The following is a 25,557-nucleotide window of genomic DNA, read 5'->3' as shown; positions in this document are numbered from 1 at the left end:
TAATTTCTTAGTTCATGCTGTTGAATGTCCCAGTATGTAACATTATTATGACAATTTTGGTGAAATATATTTGATCAGTTTATTTGACTGTGTATATATTGTACTTCTGATTCGTAAAATAAACAGGCTTAATTTTAGCACAAAGCTGGTATAAGGGGCCACTCGTTGAACACAGTTTTGCTTAATTTAGCATAATGTAAGGCGAAGTCTAGCATAATTCTGCACAAGATATCTCGTAACATTTAGATGCTTTTAGTGGGGTGGGTGCATGATGGTGATCAGGGAAAGTAAAAGATATTTCATAGGGTAGCTTTTTGTATAATTCTTATTGCATGGTTGTCCTAAGAGTGGTAACGCACTTATAAATCTCTCTTTATATCTTATGAGTTCAAGCCATGACAGTTTAAATTAAGGCTGCCTCAGCGCTGGTAATCGTTGATATCTCCTAGAAACATTGAGGCAAAAACTGGGTAAAATAGAAGGAGAAGAGTGAACAGAACAGAGTGAGACTGTGTGTGTGTGTGTGTGTGTGTGTGTGTGTGTGTGTGTGTGTGTGTGTGTGTGTGTGTGTGTGTGTGTGTGTTTACTGCCAAAGGAGAAAGGATGGGAGAGAAAGATGTAGTGGGCGGAGATGAGTGTGCAAGTTATAGTGAGATGGTGGTGGGTGGGAGGAGGAGAGGAGGAGGAGGAGAAGAAGAAGAAGAAGAAGAAGAAGAAGAAGAAGAAGAAGAACAAGAACAAGAACAAGAAGAACAAGAAGAAAGAAAGAAAGTAACAGAAAATTAAAAGGAGAAAGTACTACTACTACTACTACAACTACTACTACTCCTACTACTACTAATGATGATGATGATGATGATGATAATAATAATAATAAAAAGAAGATTTAGGAAGAGGGAGAGGAGATGATTAAGAAGAAGAAGAAAACTATAGAGAAAGTAGGAGTAATATCAAAACAAAACCTAAAAAAAGAAAGTTGCAGTAATATGAAGCAGAAGAGAAAGAAAAGAACAAAAAAAGATGATGATGATCTCGATGATGATGAACAACAACAACAACAGCAACAACAACAACAACAAGCATGCTAGACTTTCAAATACGTTGCACCATCGTCCATGCTGTAAATCGTGTGATCCCATCAGCACTCACAGCCTAGACAATCACCCCAAATTAGCCAAGATGGTACATTATGGCGACGCTGGAATCTCCATGGATAATGAAGAGGCATCAGCAATTAGGGCTGAGGCAAAGGAACTGCCACCAGTTGTGTGTGCGTGAAATGAATTGCGAGTGGTTGTGTGTGCATGGAATAGTACTGCGTGTAGCATTGCAGGATTAAAGGAGCTTTTAATAATTTTCTGTCGTTATTTTATGGTCATTAATTTACTACTCCTACAGCGCCATATAGTTCGATTATCTTTGTGTATTGACCATTTTTCCCCACACTGGGCATAGTGGTAATTGCCCATTCCCTGAGATCTACCAGTCCTTGTATGTGCTACATAGCTTCATCTTATTCCTTATCGATTCTACTACCCACCGTCTGTAGTGAGTACAATCTATGCTGCCTAATTCAGGGCTACTGTGATGATATTACCGGTGACATTATATAACATGCCAGTGGGAACTCTGGAAAATATATGTAAAATTATGCTTTAAAATTCATGTCATCAGATAATTTTCTGGCACAGCCAAGGATGGAACTCGTTTACTTTCAGATGGCAGACAACTTCTTGAACCATGTAACATCCGACTAAACATAGGTCGATAAAAACATGGAGATCTGAATGAGAATAATGACCATCGACCTAGAAATGTTGCCATTATTATAATCAAAATCATTATGAATATGATCGTCATCATTTATAATTGCCATTTCGGCATCGACATCATTACCATGATGATGATAATCATCGTTAACCTATTCAGTACTGTGACGTATTTTTTTTATTTATCTTTCCTAATCCAGTATTACATTTTGTCGTTGGAATATATAAAAATAGAGGGGTTAGCTAATTGTCTCCATTAACCTCTGTTCTACTACGAATCTAAGATAAACTCACCTTATGGTTGCCTGCTTAGGAATTTAAAAGGCTTTCATGCAAAAACAAAAGGTGTCTTCATCATCGTCTTCATCATCATCACCATAATCATCATGGAGCCCCTGAACCTAATGTTCGTACCACAGGAAGTGACTCCTGGCTTAATTTTGGAACAAAAAAAGAAAAAAAAAAGAGCATATCAAAATAGGTCAAGTTCTCTATCATAACGGAGATAAAAGTAAAATATATCTTATGGGAGAAAATTGTTGCCGCCGTAATTCGCCCATATAGTAACAGGGTAACTGATGAGAATGAAGCCTGATGTAACAGCATCTTATACTGAATAATAACCGAAGAATAATAATCTCACCGCGGAGTTAGTACATCAACTTATATACATACATACTCGTGTATACATACGTACAGAATATATATATATATATATATATATATATATATATATATATATATATATATATATATATATATATATATATATATATATATATATATAGAAATGAGTTATTTAAGAGGAGCCTGTGGAGTCACATGGAGAGACAGGCTGACGAATGAGGATATAAAGAAGCGTTGTGGTGTTGATGTGGATGTGATAGGAAGCGTTATGATGAACACACTGAGGTGGTTTGGCCATGTGGAGATGATGGAGGGTGAAAGACTGACGAAGAGAGTGTATGTGAGTGAGGTGGAGGGGGGAAGAGGGAGGGGGAGGCCGAGGATGAGATGGAGGGATGGGGTAGAGAGGTATATGAGAGAGGGGGGTGTGAGTTGGGAGCAGGGCAGTGAAATGGCGGGGGACAGGGCGACTTGGAGGCGATTTGTTTGTGGCCACCTCAAACGGATTGAGGCGTCTGGCAATAGATAGATAGATAGATAGACATATGTATATAGAGTATACAGTATGTCTACCTATTTATCTATCGATCTGTCTATCTAACTGTCCATCTAACTATTTATGTATCTATCTACCTATCTATTTATCAATCTATATACAGTACATATTATGCATATCTATCTATCTGTCTATCTATATACTCGTGTGTATATATATATATATATATATATATATATATATATATATTGTGTGTGTGTGTGTGTGTGTGTGTGTGTGTAGACAGACAGAAGGAGGAACGGATTAACTTCACTAAACTACATTAATTCATTCTAAAACATTCATGCATCATAATCATGTCGAATTTTTGATGATTTTTAGAGGCAGCATTAAACTATGTTGGTGGAAATGGGAAGCAATACCCATTTTCACCCTGTGTTCCCACCTCAGTGCTCTTTATATCTTTATTTTTACTAGGAAGAAAGTAATCACCATCCACCGGTAACCTCTGAAATAAAAAAAAAAAGTGATAAAGAGAATACTACTTACATGACTGTATTGCAGGGTGGAAATAAATATTTTTACCACTTACCACCGCTCAGAATCAAATGTCTTGTTCATAACTGCAGCGAATCTGGCATAATTTCATAGAAGTCTTGTCCTTCGGTGTCCTAAGGTATTGCTTCATTAGTCAGTACATCATGTTCATGTATATATACCGGGAGTAGTGCTTGACAGCATAAATTTGCGGGACTAACTGATATTTCCATCACAACATGTTTGCAAATCTGATTATCTTTGTTTCCATACCGTTACTAAGCCCACTATGACCACAATTTTGACCATGAAGTCGAAAAAAATCGCTTATTTTGGCGTGTCACGATATCCAAAAATTTTGCGCTGCCGCGGCTGGAGCTATTCCCATTTTTTTTTTTCTGACACTCTGGACCCACCGTGACATATGCAAAAAGACTTAAGTCGATATATATTACCGTTCTCATCAAAGAAACAAACACTCAGACATTTTCGCGTGTTCCAATTTCCGCCAGTTTCGCTTTGTCGCGTCACTCGCGATCGCCGTTTTCATTTATTATTCTGACACTGTCTCTACTTACCCCTACCTAATGCAAAATGAATTAGGTCGATATCTAGTTTCGTTCTCGAACAAAGCCCCAGAAACAGAGAGAGAGAGAGAGAGAGAACAAACCAATTGAAAATGAGAAAGCCAAAGGCACGTGGGGAATTTTACAGTTGTTTTTGCTCTTCTAGGAGAAGGGCGGGCAGTAGAAGACGGAGGAGGAAGGTGGTTCGAGGTAGGGGAGGATGATTGGGAAGCGAGAAAGGTATGGGTATATAAAAATAAACTGAAAATGTTATTGCCCCTCTGTACACGCGGAATTTTGTATAGGAGGTGAAATGCAAGTGAAGAGAGACAGCGAGCAAGCGAAGAGAGGATGATGGGACAGGAGAAAAAAGAAAAGAGGTCACAAAAGGAAGGATGGAGGTGAAATGAAGAAGGAAGGGAGGAGGAGGATGAGAGAGAGAGAGAGAGAGAGGAAACGAGGAAGGGACAAAATTAAGGAAGAACGAAGAGAGGGATGGAAGGAGCACTGGGTGGGAGAGAGTAACATAAATTAGGGAAGTTAAGGAGATAGTAAAAAGGATTGGGAAATATGATATGGAAGAGAATGTGGAAGGAAATAAAACATGGAATAAGTAGAATGAAAAATGATTAGGAGAACAATCAGAGTGAAAGAAGAAAAGTTAATGGCAAGATGGAGAAAACAGGCAGGGAGGGAGGGAGGTAGGGAGAGAGAGATGGGGTGAGGATGAGGAAGGGAGAAGCGAGAGCGGGAAGAAAAAGCAACGGATGCGGGGGAGGGGAAGTGAGTCAAGAATGTACGGATATGGAACAGGATGAAGTAGAGAAGGAAGGAGTGAATGAGGCAAACAATGAAAGCAATTTTTGGAAATGGCAGAGGTAAAGAAAGAAGATAAAATCCAAGTAGCCTGCAGAGGAAGGACAGGACACCGGTCTCTTATCCGAAAGTGTGGATGGGCACTGAAGCAAAGTAATTACCCTAATAATTTACCATATGTATATGAGAAATGAATGAAATGTACTATGTCCTTCTCCTACCCCATCCCTTCCACAGCTCCCTCCTGCAGAAAAGTCGGAAATGAGAGAGAGAGAGAGAGAGAGAGAGAGAGAGAGAGAGAGAGAGAACAGTGGACTTTTTATCAGTCTCGCAAAACAGAATGGTATAATTTTTGGCAAGCCACCATATATCATTCCGTGGGATTCAGTCTGTGTCTGTCTGGTGTCTGTGCCTTAACTCCTCCTAGTCTATTTGATGAATCAGAATAAATCTTCCCATATGTGTTCGTCTCGTTACGCCGAAGGTCTTGCACCATATATATACGATATTCCAATCATGACTTTCCAGGGGGTCAGCGCCCCTAACAAAAAAAATCTCAGTAATAGTGAGAGGAGGTCAGATATGGCTGTGATACATTACTACATGTTGTACAACGGAATACCATTTGTAATGGGATTTTTGGGAGTCAGTCCCTTTCCATAAGTAAAAATTATGAAAAATACGGGAAAGTTAGCACAAGGATTTCAACGACACTTCTCAAGTCAATTCGTCTGCTTCCGTTATAATGTCTTCCTGTACAAAAATGTTTTCACCATTAATTTTTTGGGGAATCAGTCCCCACCAAACCACTTAAATGGTACATAATAGGGGATGGAAATCATACAGCGTTACTACTACTACTACTAGTAGTAGTAGTAGTAGCAGTAGTAGTAGTACTACTACTGCTACAACTACTATTACTACTACTACTACTACTACTACTACTACTACTACTACTACTACTACTAATATTATTATTATTATTATTATTATTATTATTATTATTATTATTATTAATACTTCCACCACCACCACCACCACCATTACTACTACTGCTACTACTACTACTACTTCTACTACTACTACTACTACTACTACTACTACATACCGAGTGTATTCTGGGCTATCATCGTTTCACCTATGCCACCACTGTGATCGTGTGTCATACGTCTAGATACTCGCTTCTTTTATAACGCAGTAAAATCATTCTGTAATTGTTTGAGCTTTCAGTGCAATCGCAGGATTAAGTATGCAGTATGTACATGCTTTTCTTCTGAATGCACAGAAAAAAAATGTACATCTACTTTAATGGATAAATGTTTTTTTTTTTTTTTCCCTGCAGTAATTCACTTGACAGTCATTTAGCGTGTATTATTACCGGAATGTTTTGTGTCACTTTCTAATCTCGGCATGAACATACTGTTTCACTTCAAAAATCAGCCTCTCACAAGTATAACGTACTAAAACGATTCTGTGCTTATAGTAAACCAACTGGCCCTCTAGACAGGCCTAATTATCCAGTGGAGAGAACAAATTTCAGATGAGATGTGATTCACTATATACGAGTATGATGCTTCTAATGCGAGTGAGACAAAAGTTTTATAATTACTTACTCGAGGAAGTACGGTATTTTCTGTTATGTTACCTCCAATTAATTCATTCAGACTCTGAAAGATTTTTCTAATATCATTAACCTCTTCATTACAATAGGTCTCCCTAAAGGTAACACAGTCGGCTGGCAACAGAAGCAAAACTGTGTAACCCTAGTCCATAGGAAACTGTGGAACCTGAATATTATGTAATGCTTCCGGTTACTTATAAGTAATACCATTGGCACTCTGGTGATCTGTGGTCATACACTGATGACCACTTACATTTATTCAGACATAAGATGCCCTTAATCCAATTCACTGCCTAAGTAACATGTTAAAAAATAAAATGAGGCTGATCTGGCAATGTTTAGAGGTCGCTTTAAATGTGAACTTTTAAGAGGGTATAGATGGTTCGAGAGCAATGTAGATTGTAGAATGTTCTTGAACGCCTCATGCATTCCACGAAGCCAGGTGGAGGGCGAAAGCCACCTACGCTCTTAAGATATACCTGTTCAGGGCTCAATTTAACTTACGGTTCTGGAAAGGTATGCAATGCCCAATGTCGGCCTGTTTCTTGCACACTGTTATTATCAAGTACTGGAACGACGCGATGATTGCCTGATATGCTCCCCAAAATGACCTTGACTTCATGCGCCATCTCCAGAGTGGCCTGCCTGAGCGAGGCCTCGTTGAGACAGTTCTTGCAGCTTGGAAGCGGCATCTCTGATATGTTTTGCAGATGATCAGCTTGGCCTTTTTCGACAAACGGATTGACGTCTCAAAGAAGAATGCTCTGATTCAAAACGTAAAGAGGCATCCAAAGAAAAAAGCTCTGAAATGACTTGAAGGCAAGAACTTTTCTTCTCACCAGCCGCTGAGTGAGTTCGTGATAGCCAAGACCATGAGCATTTTTGCAGCCCTGCTTCCAAATGGAGATGAAGAACCTCATTGACTTACAGATGAATTTTCTGAGCATGTGCTTACTGTTTTACATTAGTGACAAAAACTTCTGTTTTAATGTTCAATGTTCGTGTCGTCTGTGGTGTAGTGCAATAATATGATGGTAACAAAAAGCTGAGAAGTGTAGTGGCCTCCAAATGTTAAACTAGCGAACTGAAATTTTGCAGGTTCATTTGACTAATAGAAGGTAACAGAGACAACTTGAGTTTGCCATACTATCCTGTTATTTGTATTTCTGGACCACCCTAATTGGCATCCTTTTTTTTTTTTTTTTTTACTTCCAGGTACGGTTGCAATGCTTTTGATTAGAACCTCATCCTCCCCTTCTTCCACCTGAGGAAATGCCGTTTCTTACTTCATGCTCGCTCATGCTGTCCACATTCAGCAGACGTCCTTGCGTCTTTTGCTCCTCACCAAAATGGACCTAATATACCTGTTCCCCACTATTCAACAGGGATGTGTTCCATAAAAAGTGGTTGAACAACGTATTGGTCGAATAACGAACCTATTTTTTCCATAAGATTGTTAAGAAATAGGGGGGTTTGGTTCCTGGCCACCTTCGTCATTCAAAAAAATATTCAGTAAAGATGGAATGTACTGGTATATGAACGAAAGTGACACACGGATTTGGGCTGTTTTCTTATAGACCTAAGTTCTCAAGGAAAATTATTTTAGCACTACATACATCTCAGATGATTAACATTTGATTTACGATATAAAAAAAATATTGACCAAGAAACAAATTATATCTACTGAACGATATTACAGAAAGCCACCTGAACACCTTCAACAGCATGTTTACTGCCGATCCCGCTGACTGGACATGACGTCACCACACCAAACAAGCTCAAATGTATACAATTTAAAGCCATAAATAGCAATGGAAACCTAACTGGAAGTGATGAAATCTAACTGGGGGGCTTCGCCCCCAGGACCCCTCAGTGATTAAAACCTACCTAACCAAGTGCAAAGTAAGATGTGGATTACGTAACACTGGCACTAAAACAGTATCTTGCATCAAGAGTGTTCATTAATCACTGGTCCAATCGTCACCTGACCATGTGATGGCGAAACACTCATTCTGGTTGGTGAGCACATGACTGTGCTTGACAGAGGGTCTTGGTTAGAGCCATGGTGGTGCTGTAGTACTCCAAGTAGTAAAATTGAAATGCAGATGGATGAAGGGGCAACCGATCAGCACGGCAGAGTGCATGAGACTGAGGCAGCTCAGCTAGTCTGTCTGGCGGCGTGCAGTTTGAATTGTCCAAATGGCAGGGATAAAAATGTCTAACAATGAAAAGGGTATAGATTCATAAATGTCGAAACAACAAATTGTCAAATAATGATCGGTCGAGAAATGAGGGCTTGGTGTACTTACAGTTGACTGTGAGGATTTCATAGCATCTCTTCTTAGGGAATTATGTTAACCCGTACCATGCTAGTAACGTAGATCTACGTCCCCTTCAAAAACGCTGATGACATAGATCTACGTCCTGCAGCACTGTGAAGTCATTGTAAGCAACTGAAGTAAAATGGAAGGTAATATTGTATCTCGCTAACTTAAGACTTTTCTCCGCTATGCCTACAACACTGATTTAGGAGCACAGGAGGTACAGTAAGTGAATCTTCACAGGCTCAGCAATGCTCTGCTGTCTGTAACCTTGAAGATTTCCGAGGTCGAATGGCACCAACCTGACTCGTATCAATCATTTTTCTGGCTTTGGTGATTACTTTTATTAGTGCCAGGGATCTTACATTGATGTATTGAGCCCATTTACCCACACAAAATAAAATAGTCCAATATCGGTTCACACGCTTACAGCCACTCTGCACTCTCAGAAACCTCGGAGATTTCAGAGGTAGAGTGGCACCAGCCTGACTCAATTCAACAAACTATCTGGCTTTAGTGATTACTTTTATTAGTGCCAGGATCTTATATTGATGTATTAAGCCAATTTAGCCAGAAAATTTTCCAAAATCGGCTGGCATAGAGGGGTATCATTTTTTTTTTTTTTCTTACCCAGAAGAGAACAGGTTAAACATTATCCCTCAGTTTCCTCTTGCATGATATGGATGCAGTGTATGTATGAATTTAAAAATATAAATAAAAGAAAAGAAAATCAAGCGGTAGTGTTACGTTTGGCAGCAGTCGTTCCCTGTTTTTCTTCCAGTGTTCATGAGGTAAGCAGCAAGAGGGTAAAAGCTATGCCATTGATGCAGTCGAGTGGATGTTGACAGGATCAGCTGGGAATACTACACACCAGGGGTAGACAGTGGTGGAGTTTACTGTTTAAGTGGGTGCAGTTTCGAATACTGCTTGGGCAGGGGAACAGTTTAAAGGATGTGAATTTCATAAAAGCAGACATTGCTGATCTGACTATAAGCCTGCCGCCATATCATAAAAACACTCCCATTAATACCAGTTCACTAGTTCTGTATTAGACAGTCCTAGTATGTATTTACTATGGACAGTGGGTGTGAGCTCCGAAGTGATGACATGGAGGTGTTTGGTATGTAGGACGACTGCTGGGCCCCAGGGAACAAGCTCCCAAGATTAAGCCCAGATTCCTGCACATAAAGAAAAAAATATATATATAAACGAAAATTGGCTATCCTTGGGTGAGCAGAGCGGCTACTTTCATGTCATGTAACTACCCGTGCGGCACGGGTCCCAGAGTATACTGGATATAAGTGAGTGAGCACAGCAAGCGAAGCAATGTTTACACAATGTTTAGTCGAGAAAGCAGTGGCTCGACATGACCGGGTCCAGTCCAACATGACACGGCCCAACCACAATGGTTTCAGAGGCTAATAACTTTCCTACTATGCGAGATATAGAAGAGATTCTTTCAGCAGGTACTAGATACATTCAATAAATTTTGTTTTGAATTATATATTTACTCATGAGACCAAAGGAACCCCTCGGAATCCCAGGTTTCCAAGAGACTGTACCGAGGCTTCATTTGACATTTTCCATTATGAACTAAAACTAAAAAAGACTTCCAGTTGTAACACTGTTTTCTTGAACGAATTCTATCAAATATCGGATATTATGCTCATCATTTCACATGAATACTTTTTCTATGTTTAGGGAGTGGAATCAGCAAAGGTACCTGCCTCATTTGTGGGTTTTATCATTCCATCAGTAGCCAAGCATTTACTGATGCAGTTTGTTGATCCGGCAAGTCAGGAGTAGCGAACTGAATATTGCGCATGTGATAAATGCTACTGCACCTAGCTAAATGCACATCCAGAAAGAAAACGTGAGAAAGAACAAGGGAAAGTCAATATCTTACCTCAATTATTCGTCTGTTATTGTTCAACTACCTTACCAGGATTATTGAAAGTTTACACCAAGATGAAATCATGATGATAGGCATATGTAAAAATTCTCGCTCACTCGTCACGCCCTCACAAAACGCACTTTACTGGTATTAGTATCGGAGAAGCCAGAAAGTTGCACTTCTTCCATTCTAGCTCTTTATTCTGTTAACTTATTAATTTAGTAATGTTTGACTCTTCTCAGTCTCTTCACTTATTTTGTATATCTAATATTAAAGTATTTGGCAAACGCATGTAAACTAACATAAGCACAGTGTTTTTTGTTTTTTTTCTTAAAATGTTCTTGTTTATTTATTTTACGAAATAAACAGATTTTTTCTTTTGCATCACCTCACTACAGTTTGCGCTTATTCAGCAGTATTGGTTGGGTATGTACTGTACCTGCATAAGAAAAGTCTGTTTCATTTGTTTGTAAAGGTAATTGTAGATAATAAGAATGTTTTAGTGTTCTCTTACTTTTCCTTTCCTCATTTCTTCACTGAAAACCTTGTTTGAATTTACCCGCTATATCCCTTGTACAATATAATCCATAGCAGTAGTCATGATAAACCAGTTAGAAAAAAAAACTGTTCAGAATTTTAGTCCCACATGGAATATGTCTCAGTGCATTATGCCTGGTATCTATTTTATTGGCCAGCTCCATGCAGCCCTTATTGTTAGTCGCGTTTACTTGTTTAATTCTGGCACACACTGCTACCCTTCAGAATTAACCAGCTCCAACCAAATCTGGACACAATGACCATCCTATGACCAATTTATGTCCACAATGTTTTGGTTGCAAGGCAACTACTCGTTGCCTAGCAACGGCCGAAAAACTACTCTTTCGTACTTTGCACGTTTTGAGCTGCAGAAGCATTACCAAGAGGCGAAAAAAGCTCTGACCTCTTTAAGTGTAATCGTGAGGTCATTCCCCATGGGAATTGTGTCATCCATTTTTCCTTTATTTCCTCTAGTTTTCGCGTGGCAACCCTGCAAAGATTGGCTTTAGGATCCCAAGCAGTTTTGTTAAATTGTGGCAGGCATGTCTACCCTTAAAGAATTAACCGATTCTGACCAAACCTGGATACAAGCCTGCAACCTAGTTGTGTCTGCAAGGTTTTGGTTGCTAGGCAACTATTCGTTGCCTAGAAACTGCCTTTTTAGCCCCTCTGCAGCCATGGATCCAGAAATTGTCAGGATCCAGTGGCAAGCCCTGGCACCATTTTTCCATATTTCGAAAATCGATTTTTTTCGAAATTGAAGAGAAACGTCTGGCGAACCTGGCAATCCAATTTTTACTGTAATTTCCTAAAGCCACCCTGTTCTTCGCAATGAAGCGCAAAAATTTTCGCAATATGACTTTGTTCACGCCAGTGAAAACTAAGGTGAGAAGTGAAAAAACATCTCGTTAAGATATGTCCATATTTTCACCATCCAAAAAAAATCGTTCCTGATGAAATAGTGTGAAATAACTAGATATGTGTATTTCTAAGAAACTCAATATATAATATGGGACGTTTCATTTAAAAAGATAATAATTTTCTTTAAATTTGTTATGTTTACTTTGTTAATCAAAATATCGAGTTATTTCTGCTGTCTGAGTGGTTTAGTCTGTGTCCAAAGAGATGCAAGAGATGGTATTTTTAGACTAAATAGATAAGGGTCCTCCTTTGTGAAGACAGGCCGAACCACAAATATCCGCTTGGAGCTGGCTATCGTTGCCTGTCGGCTTATCATCATTATTTTATTGGCCATTGTTCCCATGAATTCTATATCCACTGCGGTGGACACAGAACACTCATCTAAACACTCTTTTGTGTATTTAATGTTTTACAGCCTGAATTTACCCCACTGGTTCTAAGTTTATGTATTTGCTTATGAATGGCATTGTTTAGTCCATTGTTAATCCAATTACCGTGACTGGATGCAAAGAACTTAAGTAATCTTTAACCCCTTAACCGCGGGGCGTCACTTTCATGACGCTCGGCTACAATGGATCATACCGCGGGGCGTCACTTTTGTGATTCTGTGTTATTTTGAATTATCCCAGGCTCTCAAGTGGTGGCTTGTATCATCTATCAGTACTGCCAATGTCCAACACTAGTCAGCACTCCAAATCTCATCTGTACTCCCATCCATTGTTGACATTTTAGCTATTTTACCCCCTTCGTGACTCCCCTCCCTACCTGCCCTCCATTACCCTCTGCTCTCACCTCCCACGCCGCACTGCGCTACGGAAATTTCCCCCTTCTCTTTCCACAGATTTCATCCATTGAAATAAGCCCTATGCCCTATATTTTTACCCAATAATATATACCAAAAAAAAAACAGGTAAGTGATAGTGTTATATTCCAGAAATTGGCTAATTATCACCTGACAACACCTCACGTGCATTCATTCGCTACATTACCACGGTAATTTCCCCTTTGATTTATGCCTTGTAATCGATGTCTGTAATAAAAATATATATCAAAAAGGAAGGGAGAATACTAATTGACATTTACATTCACCTGGAACAACCTATTTCTTTATTTATTGCCGAGATTTTCTACCTATAAAAAATTAGCCTGTAAGTTAGCAGCAGTAAGCCTAAAGTGTCATTGTCAACCCTTCCCTTCTCAGATAATTTACCCCCTTTGTGACTCCCCTCCCTACCTGCCCTCCATTACCCTCTCCTCTCACCTCCCACGCCGCGCTGCGCTACGGAAATTTCCCCCTTCTTTTTCCACAGATTTCATCCATTGAAATAAGCCCTATGCCCTATATTTTTACCCAATAATATATACAAAAAAAAAAAACAGGTAAGTGATAGTGTTATACTCCAGAAATTGGCTAATTATCACCTGACAAAACCTCACGTGCATTCATTCGCTACATTACCACGGTAATTTCCCCTTTGATTTATGCCTTGTAATCGATGTCTGTAATAAAAATATATATCAGAAAGGAAGGGAGATTCCTAATTGACATTTACATTCACCTGGAACTACCTATTTCTTTATTTATTACCGAGATTTTCTACCTATAAAAAATTAGCCTGAAAGTTAGCAGCAGTCAGCCTAAAGTGTCATTGTCAACCCTTCCCTTCTCAGATATGCCACGGCATTTAGTTCCTTGTCCTCCACTGCAGAGACAACATGTCGCACTCGCCCCCCACCATTCCTGCTGCTTCTGTGCCCATTGCAAAGGGCCCCGTGACCTCTACGCCAAAGAAAAGTGTTGAGGCAAGCAGGAAAGGCCTCAGTGACTCTGCAGTGGCACGAGAACTTGCTGAATTGTCCATAATAATAATGGACAGTGACTTTGACGATTCGGGTGAATCGTGTGATGAGCCGGGTGAAGTTATCGCGCCAGAAACAGCGACAACAAGTGCTTCTACCAGTGAATTAGTGTCTAGCTCCAAGGGAAAGGAGCCTTTAGTGCAGGAAGGACAAGAATTTGGGAAGGGAGTGAAAAGGCGGCGTTTTAGCCCCAGAACAATGCCCCCACGTGACCCAGCCCGCCATGAGTCATGAGTGCGTTCACCTCCCCGTTCCCCAAGCCCCGCTTTACTCATCTCGTCATCATCGTCGGCTGAGTTATCTCCGGAGTCTTCGTCGTCGGAGTCACCACCAGCATCAACAGTGAAGGCCGGCCGTAGAGGTAGAGGTAGATCTAAGAGAGTGAAAAGTAGTGTAGCTAGTAGGGTAAGGGCTGCTAGTGCTGTACGGCAACCTAGGGTCAGTGAGAGTGACCTTGACAGAGATAAGCCTCCCTCTCAGCCAACCTCCACCACCACCACCACCACCAGCCCTCCACCGCCACGCCAGGGAATCCTGGACGCCTTCGCGTGGACGGAAGGGTCAGATTTTGTCCCCGAAAACCTGGTTTTCGATGAGAGCTCGTCAGGAGTTCAGCCTGCCTTCACTATGGACGAAAATGCTGAGTGTGTCGACTACCTTTTGGCCTTCCTAGATGACGAAGTTATGCAGCACATATGTGATGAGACCAACAGGTTCGAATCACAACGTGCTGCTAGTGGTACAGGTGCAGCCAAGATGCAACAGTGGACCATGCTGGGAGTGCAGGAGCTGTATGTGTTCTTTGCCCTCATGCTTCTTATGCCACACTCCAAGAAGCATGAGTTGGAAGAATACTGGTCCATGGACCCCTTAATACCCTCATCGACCTTCAACAAGTACATGGCCAGAGATCGCTTCCGGAACATCATGGAAAACCTGCACTTTGCCGATAATGATGTACCTTCCCAAACCGACCCACTCTGGAAGATCCGGGAGATTCTGAACAGAATGAAGGATAAGTTCATGTCATTCTTCCACCCATTTCAGAAGGTTGTCATTGATGAATCCTTGGTTTTGTTCAGAGGACGTCTTCGGTTTGTTCAGTACATTCCAAGCAAACGCCATCGCTTTGGAATTAAGTTCTTTGTACTGTGCGACTGTAAGACGGGGTACATCCTTGACTTCGTCATATATTCAGCCAGCACTGTCGATCTCGATAAAACTCACCCCCTTGGCTTCTCAGGCTGTGTAGTGAAAGTGCTCCTAGAAAAGTATTTTGGTGGGAATCATGTGCTGTATACAGACAACTACTATACAGCACCGAAACTTGCCAAATACCTTTCTGAGCACGGCATTGGCTCCTGCGGCACTGTGAAAAGTAATCGTGCCAACTTCCCCAAATTCCCAGAGGCGGGAAACTCGCAGCGAGGAGACGTGCACCTACGCAAGTCTGAGAAGATGCTGGCAATACGGTGGCATGACAAGAGAGTCGTGCACATGCTCACCACCGTACATAAGGGGGAGATGACAAACAGTGGGAAGGTCGACCGTAGGACAGGCGAACCTGTGATGAAACCTGATGCTGTGTTGGACTACAATATCAACATGCGGCTGGTGGACAAGTCCGACATGATGATTGGTGAGATCGACTGCCTCAGGAAGAATACTAGGTGGTACAGGAAAGTTTTTCTGCATCTCATAGATATGACGATGCTGAACGCCTTCATCCTGTACAAGATGAAGGTCAAGCCACCCAAGTCCTTCTCCCTGAGGTTGTTCGCCAGGACTTGTGTCCAGCAGCTGCTGGAAAAATATGGTAGGGTGCAAGCAGCAACTCCAAGGCGCCATCCAGTTACACTTCCCGACCGACTTGAGCAGAGGGCGTATATGGATCGGCACAGACTTGAGCTAATGCCTGCCACAGGGAAAAGGAAGGCTGCGATTCGCAGGTGTCAGGTATGTGCGCATACCACACGCTGCACACCTGAGCATAAACGCACCTCTTGGCAGTGCGCTGAATGCCAGGTTCCCCTCCGTGTAACCTGCTTCTTCGATTATCACAGCCAGAAGCAGTTCTAACAGTGCAAGTGTGGAAGCAGAATTATTCGGAAATAATGTGTAAATAATGTGTACATAGCAGGTGAAAGCAATGGATGTTCAGTTCATATGATTGAACAGTGTATTATAGTTTTATCTTACTGAAAGTGACAGTGAATAACATATTGTAAGTAAAATAGAAGGGTTAATATTGAAAATAGAATAGAAAATGTAAATAGTAATGTAAGTAATTAGTAATATAAGAATATGAGTACAAATAATTTGTTATAACAGTGAGAGTGAATCCGTGGCTCTCTACGTATTTTACTGACTGAAAAATTGAATGACTTCAGTGACAATAAAATAATACGACTGAAGGAAACTTATGGAGAAAGACTCCAGATATATATAAGTGTGATATAGTAACAGAAATATAAAGTGTGCGGGGTTTTATGAATAATAAATGACAGAATGCCTAGAGCGAACTAGCGCAAGTGCGGCGATCAGACGCGCTCGTAATTTCCATTGCTTTCACAGTGTTTTTTTTTTTTAGTATGGATCCCAAACTACTTGAAAATGGTAGAATAGTGTTTATAGTGATTGTATCTGGCTGTGGTAATCATATAACGGGTTGTCGGGAAGTGTAAAGTGGAGACTTAGTTACCCTACTTCAGAGGTCTCCACAAGTCCTACGGAAATAGACGAAGGCTCAACAATCATTCCAGGAGAAAGCTGAAGGTATGTGCAATAAGCATATATAATTTTATTATTCTAGGACTAATAACTGATTTTGGGCAAATATTTTTTGAGAGTTTGTCGGAGCCCAAATAACCCCGAGGGACACGCAAGTCATTGGTAAACAAGCCCGCGGTGTAGGGGTTAAATACCATAGTCATTAAGGGCTTAACTTGACCTTAATGTCCCTTAACTGACTTTCATGACTGATAATGCTATAGAATGGGCCAGAAGGAATATGAACTGATCTCTCTGAGCCAGACTCGATGTGCAGAACCTTAATGGACTAAATGTTATTTGGATGAACCCGTGACTAGAGAAGGCCTGAATCTACATGGAGGGACTTAGTAAGCCAAAATTAATGTGGGAAGCCAGTTTGGATCTAAAGTCACATTTACACACCTGAATTATTAATATCAACCTTCATTTATCTGACAGAGCCAAATGAGATGCAAGTGACATGAATCAAAATAGTCAGAACATGCCTGAATGAACCAAGGTCGTTGTTAACTACCATTATATGCCAAGCATGACCAGATTGGTCTTGAAATGACTATATATATATATATATATATATATATATATATATATATATATATATATATATATAAGTGCAAGGCCTTAATTGCTGTACCAGATGCAAACATGGCTGCTATTACGTAAAGTATTGGAAGAAACAGTGACAAGTGAACAGCTGCATTAATTTTCCTTCATATTCCTGATCTTGTTTTCTGGTTTCCAAACATAAGTGTTTCCCTGACCTTTTCCCCACTTATTAATGATGTAAAATCTAGGGGAAGAGCGACAGCAGGAGATAGGCCAACATGATGCTCAGTGAAATATGACACAGAGGTATATACATGGTAAAATAACTAAAAATGAGAAGGTAGACTCTTAAGATTACTGTTTTGTTGCTTTTCTGTGCAGGTCGCCTTCCATTGGATGAGAACCATTATGACGTATACTGTTTCATAAAACTTTGTTTTTCGTTCGGGACTGGCTTGTGTGTTTCACGGTGGTTGGGGCGATCTTTTATTTTTTTTTTTAATTAATAGTTCTTCAGCAATGGGCTTCTGTATGGTATTTGGATGTAGTGGGAAGAGTAACGGAACCGTTTATAAACTCATGTAGATTCATGAAAAATAGTGAATTGAGACAAACATTGATAAGTTTGTGCGGGAGAGCGGACAAACTTCCTCCAGACTTGGGCAGAGTTTCCTCAAATCATTTCAGCCCATCACAGTATGCCGGACACTTGGAATATGAACTGTTAGCTCAAGAACCACCTGCTACAGTCCAACTACTGAAGGCTGATGCAGTTCCAGACATAAACCTTCCCATGATGATAAGTGATAATGAAGGTAGGTGCTGTAGGCTATGATAAGGAATGAACTGAAATTTGCTGCTGTAGGTTTAATCTTATCATATATCACCTATTGTTCTGATCAGAACAAACGCCAACTTGCATAACTAAATAGATATATACTCTATCTGTCTATTGCCAGACACCGTAATCCCGTAAGGGATGGCCAATTGACTTTGAGTTATTTGTTTTACGGGGAGGGGCAGTAACCCTCCACCAACCCACTTGCTGACACGTAGGGAGCACGTATGGTTTGGTTATATGGTTACCACTCAGCGTTGTAAGTGGTTTCTTGGCTTACAGGAAACCATTTGGCTTGTCACTCAATGTAAAACCACCTGTAAAGGAAAGAAAAGACAGGAAAAAAAGGAAAGAAGTGACAGGAAAGATGGGAGAAATAGGAGAGGAGCGCAGACACAGAAAAAGAATGATAAAGGCTAAGGAAGAATTAGGCAGCACTACATCAAGTCAGCGGATGATGGTCGCCACCACCTACCACTGATTTGCGGTAAATTTTTACTTTGGTGGTGCGGCTGAATCATTGTGCTGAAGTTGCCAGAATGAACGCGTACTTCTGTTACTGGGACTAAAGTTACTTTCCATAGAAATCCATCAAGCAGTAATTATTTTATTAACCCTACATATAATAATGCACATATGAAAAACAACAGGCAAAACCATGGTGAGATTTTGATCCGATTTTCGGTATTATAGACAATTATAAGATACTTCTTTTTTTGGCTTTTTCATCGCAAGTTATTTTTATTTTACACCTGAAGGATGGGCTAAGTTAGGTTAGGTCATGTTCAAGAGAAATAATAATATGCAACGAAAATGCCACAGAAAAAGTGTCTTAGAATTGTCTAAAATACCGAAAAAACAGATCAGAATCTCGTAAATCTATGGCTGGTTGAAACAATAATTTTACTGAAACGACAGTCAAAATACAGATGATAACCATAACATTATTTGGATATACATACACATATGCATATCATTTCTGTAATGCTTGCTGCAGAATGGTGCAGAACAGACCCAAGATCCCAAATTCGTATAAAAAATCTGGCTGTTCAATAAATGTCTAGGCTGACAGAGCCAGTTTAGTGCTTCATGGGACGTCACGAAGGGGTGGGGTGGACGGGGTTTACCACCAGACCTGCGTAATTCTACCTGTTAGAGTTATTATACCATGGGTAAATACCTAAACATACGCTAGTTTTGTTCTACCATTTCTTGTTTATGTTTTGGTAAATCTTCTGCCTGGCTGCTTTTATTTACCATTTCTAGTCTTCATTCCTAATTTTCCTATACTCTGTTTTGTGTTCTCTTAACCATTCTTCAATGTTCATTCTCTTCCCATTTATATCTTAAGTTCTTTCACACACTTGTGTCAAGTTCTTTTATCCGAATCTCATGGGTATTTTCCAGCATCTCAAACTTTTTAGTCCATTCCAAGTCACCAACCATTCTAAATTCTCTCTCTCTCTCTCTCTCTCTCTCTCTCTCTCTCTCTCTCTCTCTCTCTCTCTCTCTCTCTCTCTCTCTCTCTCTCTCTCTCTCTCTCTCTCTCTCTCTCTCTCTCTCTATTTCATTTCAACTTCTTTTCTCCCTCCTCTCAAAGTTTAATGGGTCTTTCTGCTATCCCCACCTCTCTTTCGTCTCCTCATATCACTTTGCGCCAGTGTTCCCAAGCCTTAGGCCATCCTAACCCACCAGTTATTACAAATCTCTCTCTCTCTCTCTCTCTCTCTCTCTCTCTCTCTCTCTCTCTCTCTCCAGTTTTGAGGCGTTTCAAACACCGGCTCTGTTTGTCAGTCTCACAATAACAATTTTCGGACACGAAGTACGACTCTCCCGAAAACTTTAGCGACGTATACGATGTCTCACCACACCACACGAAACCACGCTCTCACACCACACCACACGAAATCACGCCCTCACACACCACCACACGAAATCACGCTCTCACACACCACCACACGAAGTCACGCCCTCACACACCACCACACAAAATCACGCCCTCACACACCACCACACGAAATCATGCCCTCACACCACACCACGCAAAATGACACTCACACTTCACACAAAATCACACTTCCACACCACATCAAACTAAATCACACTCTCGCACCACATCAAACGAAATCACACTCTCATAGCACATCACAGGAAATCACACTCTCATCACACGAAGGACATTGACCGCATAGCTTCGTTCATCGTTCGTTCAAAGATTCCCCGCTCCTATAGTGGGGTATGGGCTGGTTCAAAAACAGTAAGGGGGGGAGGACAGGACCTGGGGATTGCCCAGCACACACGTCCTGTCTCCTGGCTGGCTTTGTGGTGTGTGTGCGCATGGCTTAGAAACTCCCGCCTTAAACTTGTAGGTGTTGAGTTGCTTCATTTCGTCAACTTTTCTTGCTTTTTATGTCTCAGGTTAACTTCTGTCTTTTCTTTAGGCAACCTCCTCTTCTGCCTTGCTTTTTATTTTTATTTTTTACCCTTACACAGTTTTTTCTTTTTACGTAGAATGAGGCAACAAGTTCAGAATCTGTAAAAACAACCATTTACAAGGAAACGTAAAATTCCTGACAACCACCATTTGAATTCGACATGCCAGGACACAACGTTGAAACGACTCAGGATTTTATATACCCAGAAGGTCAGACTTCCAGTTACTCACTGATTAAGTCCGCATTTACTCATAGCACTTTAGTCATTTACTTTGTGTTTCTTCATTTATTCATTAATTTACTCATATATCACTTATGAATCGCATTACTCATAATAACATATCAGTTACTTAGTTATTCATCTCAGTTATTTCATTTTCTACTCACCTATTCACTTAACATCTTTATTAACACTTTTAGGTTCCGGATTCACTCATCAGATTTTTCAACTATTTACCCATCTATGTATGAATCCATCTATCTATCCTATTTTCTCGTTAACACACTCACTATGATGACGTATTAGCTTGATTTCTTGTTGCTACGTTATACGAGTTGTGGCCGGGAAAAAAAAAAATAATAATAATAATCTTTAGTACTATCTGAGATGATGTGCGCTTTATCTTACTCCTCTAGTTTGAAATGTGTGTCCTGAGTTAAAGGAAAACATCTGAAGAGTAAGGGTGCGGCCACATCTGTTCGAAACATGTGACCGACGAGATGAAATGAAGCACCGGGTGAGAACTGTTGTAGTATTCGAGCCTGAATGCTGGATAGTCCCCTGAGCCGCGTTTCCTTGTGGCGATCACATGTTGGGGGGCAAGTGTGTCCGGGCCTTAACAGTAACGTGAAAACAGCCAACATTTTGAAGCGTGTATGCCTTTGTTGATCTCATTTGCTCGGAGATTCAGTTGTGCGTATCTGCTCCATTACTTACTATTTTATTCTTATCGGTTTGTCACTGTTTTCATTTACTCTTTTCGGTTTATCAAGATGCACAAAGTTATTTTAATCAGGGAACAAGATGACTTTGTTCAAAGGAGAGGAATAGTGTGATCTTTTACTATGTCTTGGCCTTAAATTATCATTTTATTATAAATTCTGAAATCTGACAATAGTTTTACACTAAAATATGATGGTAGTCACGATGAGGTGCTATGGAAGCAATGCAGAACTGTAGCAATGTATTTTTCTGCCCTTGGACTAAATAAAATAACATGTAAAACGGATTAAAATAATGTCCATGTTACTGTGAATGAATTATAGTAATAAAAAGTTCAATACTGTAACAATTAAGGCCTGGACTGTTGGATTTTCCCGTGGATACAGAAAAAAAGGGAAGATGAGAGAGAGAGAGAGAGAGAGAGAGAGAGAGAGAGAGAGAGAGAGAGAGAGAGAGAGAGAGAGAGAGAGAGATGGAAAAGGTTTTGATATAGTCTCAAGAAGTATTTAATTATTTCCCATTTCCATTTTTTGAAATCCAAATAAATTAACTAATGCCACTAGTCTTCAGTTATCCAGTAAGTGCGAGGCTATAATTTATTCACCTCTGTGTGTGTGTGTGTGTGTGTGTGTGTGTGTGTGTGTGTGTGTGTGTGTGTGTGTGTAAGCAATCATCTTAAGCGTTGTGTAATATCCTGTATTTAGGATTGATGTGTTATATACATTCAGCAACGGGATCAATGCAATGTCCTGTTTTCTGGGTATCAGTTCAGGCGATCGTAATATTCGTCTGTGTAGATGCCTGAAGGAACTGTATCCTTTTTCTCTCACATATGAATTATTTCTCGTAACATTTTTTTCCTTTGTTTCTTTTTTCTGCTAGTATATGTGATATAATTCCCTGTCACTGCCATGACATCTTTCATATATTTTGGTGCTAAACTAGGCGGGCTTATTCAACTTCGGAGATATTTTCGAACTGGGGTTGAGGGTTAACATTTAGCCTCCATTAGTCAGTTTAGGCGATAATATTATCCTGAGATGCAAAAAAACATCTGTTGGCAGCATGTGTAAGCTGTAAAACGATTGACTCTTGTTCATACGATTAAATGTTTTCCGTGTCACCGCCATTGCAGTTAATGCCAACAATACGACCAGTGTGACGGCCCTGTTGTGTACAGGACCAAACTATATAGATGCGTTCGTGTGTGTGTGTGTGTGTGTGTGCTCTCCTCATTGAATTTGCCCCTTCAGTACGATGTGTTCTTTCGTATTATTTCCACTATCACACTGCGCATCATAGGGTAGTATGATATATGTTAATGGATTATTTAAAGTTGTGTTTAACAACTCCAGCCTGAAAAACCTCTAGAGCAGAATTTTATTGTCTTGAAATAGCTGAACTAATATGAAAATGACGTCTTCGAACTGAAGGTGTAATTGCCAACAACAGCCATCTTTTAACCCTGTCATCTTGTGAACACTAGCAGTCAGCGCTCCCTGTAGCCTACACTGTTTCCTAAAATCGTCAAACTGTTAAGCGATCTTGAAAATGCGAATAGAAATATTCAAGAGAGTTAGAAATGTTAAACTATCATTTCACTTACCCTACATGACGAAGAGTCTATCGTGACAAGACCACATTCCTACCTTAGACTGAGTTATAGGCGTTGAGAAACGAAACACTGTCAGGCTGTCTATTATAAATTGAAAAAAATGTGGCAGCCAAACACTCAGCCATGGATTCACAAACCAGCGGTGAAAGATTCTCCCAACATCAGCTCCTGGCACAATAAATAAATAAATAAATAAATATAGATAGATAGATAGATAGTTATGGATATAGATATATAGATATAGATATATATAATACAGGAACATTCGTGTTTTCCATCCAGTTTTCTCCCAGAACACCACTGTTCCTCACTTTCTTATCGTAACTGACTCAACAGTCTTAGGTTACTAATAGCAAACCCTTCCCTGTGTCTTTTGCTTTTCTCTACATTTGTTTCCAGCCCAAAGATGACTGATGCATGCATGTGTGTTGCTCTCCTGTTCCCGAAACTGAATCTTCCCGGTTTTCTTCGCTATGGTTGCGGTTGTCCTATGATGAAATATACCTATGCTGCCTAATTACCCTATAACTTTTGTGACTGTTCAGAAAGCTTTGAGTCTCTAATTTTTACGGTGGAACACCTTTCTCCATCTCTCCTCTTTCATAAGCTTTCATTCTATATTATTCATTACTCACTGGCATGGTTAGCTGTCTTTAACTTTCCCTTATCCACCTGGTGAATAACAACATTTTTTTTTTTTTTTTTGCACGATACGCCCTAAGTCACCTACTGAAGTACCTTACCCATATCCCTGACCATCTTGAAGATGCCCACCTTACTAACCTCTTTCTTATTGCAAATCTTGTCATGTTTGTCTTATAGACCAAGGCTCTGCAAATTGTGAAGTCTTAGGCAGTACTTCATTACTTCCATCAGTTTCCCTCGAATGTTTATCATTTCCATTGCCTATAGTCGTGTGGGTGTGCTCAGGGCATTGGGGCATTGTTCTGTCCAGCAGAAGATAATGCTACGGTCCTACAGTCTTTCCATAACATTTCTTTATGACCAGCATCATAGTTTAGTGTAAATCAATTGGTACAAATCAGCAATTAAAGTAAAAAGATAACAATTTATGGTTAAGACATAGTAAAGAAAAAAACATAGCATTTCTCTCTGGTGAACAAAGTTTTAGCCTGATTAAACTAACATTGTACATCTACAAGGCGAAGGGGATAAACGAGAACAATGGATACCTGAGGAGAACAAAATGGCAAATAAGTGAACAAATGAACAAACCTGTGATAATGGAAGCAAATAAGATGAATAAATGGGTTTAGTAAAGGATCAGTCCCATCACTACCATGACGTATTTATTTTTTCGTTATTGTCCCTCTCGACCTACGTTTTTATTTAGCTTAGGAGGCACATTCCGAGAAAAAGAAATCAGGTAAAAGTCTTCCCAGTTCCATTAATATCAAAGATTTCTCCTCGGTGAATATATATATATATATATATATATATATATATAGCAACAAGAAAATACCTCACCACAGATAGTCGGTTATTGAGAAACATGTGATACATAACTAAGTTTCTGATATTAAGCCTCCTTGAATCAGGGGCACTCTAGTACTGTAGCCCAGTTAATGTGACGTGATTATTTTATTTCTATTTTTTTTAATGGAAATGAGTTAATGGGGACTAAAGGTGTTAATATACGGTGTAATAAAGTGAATAAATCAATAACAAAATTAGTAGAGGGACTGGATGACTGAGTAGCTGACAGGAAGATAAGTACCTGAAACTTATGAGATATATAATGGACTAGAATAAATACATAAATTAATAGATGATGAAGCAAAAAATAATGACTAAGTGATATGAGTAAGAGACTATCAGTAAGTTGGAAAATAGAGGTCCATCTCAGTCTCTTTCCTTGTATATTCCATCCCCAGTTTTTCCAGCGCAATTTATCCTGACATCTTAAAATGAACTTATTCTTTTCTCGGGTTGTTTTCCCGACAGCGAACGGCAGTTTTTACATATTCTGAGCTTGTGGCGTTCTGTTGTGCGAAAAATGGGGGAAGGGTTGGATGGATACTGCAAAAAAAGCAAAAGAATAAAAAACTGTTGAGGCAGTTATAAAAGAAGAGAGGAGACAATGCTGACAAAAAAAAAAAAAAAAAAATGCGATTCATAAAATTAAACATGCGACAGAAAAAAAAAAAAAAAGTAACTGAATGAGTCAACCCAACACCTACAAAGTACGAGATGCGAGTGTCAGAAAACTTTGGGTTAATGTCCCGTCTGGATTGTGGTACGGAAGGATAATTTATGTACTGTGGTGTAAGAGGATGGCATTGAGTGTGATGCGGTACAGTGTGGTGTTGCGCATCGCGTGGTGTACTGTAGTGCAGTACGGTGTGGTGTGGTGTGATGTGGTGCAGTGTAATATAGTGTGGTGTGGTGAGGTTTGGCATCGCGGAAATCGCATAAGTTTCCG

This window comes from Coenobita brevimanus, chromosome 35 (assembly GCF_032717465.1).
Source record: "Coenobita brevimanus isolate Jiangsu-jjx chromosome 35, ASM3271746v2, whole genome shotgun sequence".
Taxonomy (NCBI): domain Eukaryota; kingdom Metazoa; phylum Arthropoda; class Malacostraca; order Decapoda; family Coenobitidae; genus Coenobita; species Coenobita brevimanus.
Note: the sequence above shows the minus strand (reverse complement) of the source record.